Here is a 5,457-nt window from a genome sequence, read left to right as displayed (position 1 = left end):
TATACATTTTATATATATATATATATATATATATATATATATATATATATATATACACCTCTTCTTTCTACTGAACTAACAAGCTGTAATGCTAATCTTTGCACAAATGAAGATAACTTTTTTAGTCTGTCATGAAACTAGGTGTGACACGAGATTGTCAGGGTCTTGGATTACTCTCTGGGCAGTAAGGTTCCAGCCAGCAAAGTCAAAGGATGCCCAGGAACAGGACAGAGCAGCCAAATGTCATCAGCTCCGCTCTCAGGAGAATGACTGGTGGTCACCATTCATCATCTGCCGCACTAGCCTGGCCTGCGCACTCCAAATTAGCCTGCTACCTCCATGCTCAGCCCAGAAATACCTCTTATCCTCACAGTTCCCAGCCAGTCAGCTGCTGGAAAAGTTGAGCTCTAAGAAGCCAATACGATACTGTTATTTTTGGTACATTTTGATAAATGCCTTTTTGGTTAACGGTGAGGTCAAGAATCTCAACTTGCTTTTCGTCTAAAAGTGGAGGATTGGGACTTCCCTGGTGGTCCGGTGGTTAAGACTTCACGCTTCCATGGCAGGAGGCGCGGGTTCGACCCCTGGTCGGGGAACTAGATCCCACATGAGGCAGGGCGGAGCCAAAAAGAAGTAAATAAATACAAGTGAAGGACTGAACAAGGGAAGAGGGAAAGAATCAGAACTGAGACACACAGGGAAAAAAGAAAGGCAGTCCTAAAAATTCTGTCATTTAAATGAACTGCTGTCGAGATTATCCCACCATCTCAAAACTCTACTGGGTTTGGAGTCTAGAGCCTGGGTTTATTTCCCAGCGGTACTGCCAAGAGCTGAGTGAACCTGGGTGAATCACCACCTGTAAGGGCCTTGCTTTCCTCCCTTCACAGGAGTTAAATAACATCTGTAAAAGAATACCTCACTCATAGCAGGCTCTCAATAACATTTAGCCAAGTCCAAATTAAATAATTAAGACCTAACAATGATCATGACCTAACCACTCCAGCTCCACCCCAGCTCTGGGCTTAACTGAAATCTCACGGTTCATGAGGGCAACGTGTGCTGTGCTCGCCCAGTGCCCTGGGAACCTCTTCTGAGGCCTGGTAGGGCTAAGGTCATTTCTCACACCAGTGAATAGGCTGGCTCTCTAAAATGGTTCCCCAGCATCCTCTTCCTTAAATATCTACTGTTATGTCTGACACTGAAATACAGAGATAATCAAGACACGGTCCTTCCAGATCAGAAAATTTCCTATTTGGATAGAAATAGCTACTAAGTTTATGCCTAAAATCATAGCTCCTTCGTTGCTGATGACACGTTTACATCACTCAAATCTTACAAAAAACTCAGGCAATACAAGTTTTTCTTAAAACAGTCCACTTACCTTTCTTAATGGCATGGACCTAATGGCTTTAAAACTTTTTCCTATTCTGAGATATGAAATATTTATCACTAATTTATCTTGATAATGTATAAGGCTTCTCGGGCTTCCCTGGTGGCGCAGTGGTTGAGAGTCCGCCTGCCGATACAGGGGACACGGGTTTGTGCCCCGGTCTGGGAAGATCCCACATGCCGTGGAGTGGCTGGGCCCGTGAGCCATGGACGCTGAGCCTGCACATCCGGAGCCTGTGCTCCGCAACGGGAGAGGCCACAACAGTGAGAGGCCCGCGTACCGCAAAAAAAAAAAAAAAAAGTATAAGGCTTCTCTTAAAAAAAAATTTTCAATAAGACAAAATAGAAACAAAAGCTGTTATCAAATTGTATTAACACTCCTTTACGAGATTATGTCTATTTCTTAGAAAATTATCTTAAAATTAATCTTTCTAAATATAAAATAATTTATTATCCCATAAAGAAATAGTTGCCGCTTTTACAATAATAACAAATGTATTCTTCTACATTAACTTTTCTCACCAGTCTCGAAGCCTTAGTGAAATATGACAGAGCAACAAAAAAAATCACTTGACGATACTAGAAAAATTAATGCATAGGAGACAGCTAAGTTTTTGAAAACAGAATTTAATACTTTAAGAAAAAAGTATAAAACTCTTTACCTTTCTGGGGCTTATAAAAGTAATATCTGAACAGTCAGGGTATTAAAAGCAAATCTCACTATTTTAGGAGCATGATCAATAGAAGAAAAAGGTACAGCTTTGATCACTGTGTCTTAAGAGAAGTAATCCAAGCGCAAATTTTATCCCTGGGGCTCTTTGCCAGTCACAGGACACCTGTCAATCTTGGCAATAGCCTTTAGCAATCCATATAGAGACTCAGCATGCCCTTCTCTTGACCAAATTAGGCTAACCTCATCTGCATTGACATCAGTGTCTATAATTTTGGAAGCCTGTTGACAAGAAGAGCCTATCCCAGAGTTCTTTATACAAATGTAGTGTCTGTTGGAAATTATAACCAAATTTATAATAGAAAAATGTGAATACTATAGTCTAAACCTTCCAACTGTGCTTTTATCATTTTGAATTCCAGCCAATTTTAATACCAAATAGTAAATCCGGGCGGGTTTTTTATTTCTTTTACTAAAAACCACATATCGGAGCTTATTATTTTTCAAATGTTATGAATTTCAAGAGATATGAAACTGACCAAAAAATTAATCCTTGATAAGTAACAAAAATTATTTTAAAACTATGGTAACATGGGAGTTTTACCACTTAATTAAGACCTTTGTGTCATACTGATTTAGAGTTCTGAATTAAGTTTTCTGTTGGAGAGTAAGTAATTAATGGCAATGAACATGTGATTAGTCTTGGTATGAAGGAAGTATTCAATAATAAAAACACGCTGACGTTTTACAAACATTCAAGTCTTCTGGTCCAGAAAACTACATTTTATGATATTAAAAGAACTCAGAGATTTGCTTATTGAACGACTGTTCACAGTATTTAAAAAATTATGGGAATTTGCTCCTCGCCATGTCTTCTCACAAGACTTTCAGGATCAAGTGATTCCCGGCCAAGAAACGAAAGCAGAATCGTCCCATTCCCCAATGGATTCGAATGAAAACTGGTAATAAAATCAGGTACAACTCCAAGAGAAGACATTAAAAGCAAATCTCACTATTTTAGGAGCATGATCAATAGAAGAAAAAGGTACAGCTTTGATCACTGTGTCTTAAGAGAAGTAATCCAAGCGCAAATTTTATCCCTGGGGCTCTTTGCCAGTCACAGGACACCTGTCAATCTTGGCAATAGCCTTTAGCAATCCATATAGAGACTCAGCATGCCCTTCTCTTGACCAAATTAGGCTAACCTCATCTGCATTGACATCAGTGTCTATAATTTTGGAAGCCTGTTGACAAGAAGAGCCTATCCCAGAGTTCTTTATACAAATGTAGTGTCTGTTGGAAATTATAACCAAATTTATAATAGAAAAATGTGAATACTATAGTCTAAACCTTCCAACTGTGCTTTTATCATTTTGAATTCCAGCCAATTTTAATACCAAATAGTAAATCCGGGCGGGTTTTTTATTTCTTTTACTAAAAACCACATATCGGAGCTTATTATTTTTCAAATGTTATGAATTTCAAGAGATATGAAACTGACCAAAAAATTAATCCTTGATAAGTAACAAAAATTATTTTAAAACTATGGTAACATGGGAGTTTTACCACTTAATTAAGACCTTTGTGTCATACTGATTTAGAGTTCTGAATTAAGTTTTCTGTTGGAGAGTAAGTAATTAATGGCAATGAACATGTGATTAGTCTTGGTATGAAGGAAGTATTCAATAATAAAAACACGCTGACGTTTTACAAACATTCAAGTCTTCTGGTCCAGAAAACTACATTTTATGATATTAAAAGAACTCAGAGATTTGCTTATTGAACGACTGTTCACAGTATTTAAAAAATTATGGGAATTTGCTCCTCGCCATGTCTTCTCACAAGACTTTCAGGATCAAGTGATTCCCGGCCAAGAAACGAAAGCAGAATCGTCCCATTCCCCAATGGATTCGAATGAAAACTGGTAATAAAATCAGGTACAACTCCAAGAGAAGACAGTGGAGAAGAACCAAGCTGGGTCTATAAGGAGCCTCGCGTATGAAGTGGCACACATATTTATGCTGTGTCAAGGTCACTTGCATCTTACCATATCACTCTGAGAACATCACTACTATCTGAACAGCTGGGTGTGTCTTATTGGGAAAATGATTTTTCTCTTTGTGCTTCTGCATTAGTGGTTTGGCTCAGTAATAAATATGTGAGACCTTTTGTCGGAAAAAAAAATTATGGAAAAGTAGAAATGGTCACAATTTCCAGAAGGAAAAAAAAATCAGTGGTGTAGATTTGACAACTGTAGAGTTTGGACTTAGGCTGCTAGTATATAAGACCAGGAGAATGTCACAGACACCGGACACTTTAATTTCAGCAAGGCTGCACACATAGTCTCTGGAGGCATCCCTGAGAACAAAACAGAGCAATGTTAGGCTGACTCCTAGCTGACTGAACAAACATAACCAGAGTTTAAGTACCGGATATCAAGCTAGTGAAAGAATTCTAGAGGTAGCTAACAGAACTCTACATTTGACTTTGTCTTGTTCTACAGTTTATTTATTGGGATGCAGATCAGACTAATTCATATCATTTCTGCATATAAAACACAAAGTATAAACCACCGTGCTTAATTACAATATAACTTAAAAAGGGAATGAAGTATGAATTTTAATATAAAATAAACAGCATGCATATGGAACAGTAGAAATGGAGTTTACAAGTTTCCTTAAAAAAAAAAAAAAAAAGGCCAGAATGTTTAAACTCTAAATTAATAAGAGACAGTAAGTAAAGGCAATCTTAGGAAGCTCTGAGAGTCAGATAAGTATCCAAGTCAAGGATACTCCACTGTTCTCAATACAGGCCACATTTATAAGACTGAATTCAGTTCTCAATATTACACTGGAAGATGCATTCATACATAACATTTTTAAATGCAGATAAGGATAATATATAAACTGCTATAAGATAAAATAAGCCAAGGAGTTCAGCTTTATTCTGTGAAATTATGAAAGGTGGAAGTAGACCAATGGGCACAAGTTTGTGGAAAATAGAATTTGATTCCATATTACTTTCTAAGAACTTTCTACAGTTAGAACCATGGAAATTGAAAGGAGCTGCCTCAAACTAGCCTCTGTCAAGGGGGTTGTGGAGCAGGCTAGAAAAAATGACCTTCAAGGTCTCTGCCAGTTCTAAGATCCCACAATACTATACCTGACTCGATTTCATAATCAAAGAAGCCTTTCTAAGAAAGCTGTTATTAAAGGCTCTTCAATGGGAAATTCATCCCCCACCACACCCCACAGACCTAGCCATACTGATTTCCTCAAAGTTACTAACATCTAAGTGGTTACTGGTATTTATCTCAAAAGATAATTTTTTTTGTGTGTGTGTGGTACGCGGGCCTCTCACCGTTGTGGCCTCTCCCGTTGCGGAGCACAGGCTCCGGA

The 5,457-nt window shown here is 38.0% G+C and overlaps 1 protein-coding gene and 1 pseudogene across 2 annotated transcripts in view; one reads left to right on the top strand and one right to left on the bottom strand.

Moving 5' to 3' along the window:
* Positions 1-5,457, bottom strand: part of PDE7A (phosphodiesterase 7A) — a 250,820-nt gene that overhangs the window by 62,945 nt on the left and 182,418 nt on the right. The gene's annotated exons all lie outside the window — the stretch shown is intronic.
* Positions 3,890-4,622, top strand: LOC102987126 (60S ribosomal protein L39-like; annotated as a pseudogene).

Source organism: Physeter macrocephalus, chromosome 15 (assembly GCF_002837175.3).
Source record: "Physeter macrocephalus isolate SW-GA chromosome 15, ASM283717v5, whole genome shotgun sequence".
Lineage (NCBI taxonomy): Eukaryota > Metazoa > Chordata > Mammalia > Artiodactyla > Physeteridae > Physeter > Physeter macrocephalus.
This window is presented reverse-complemented; position numbering and strand designations above follow the sequence as displayed.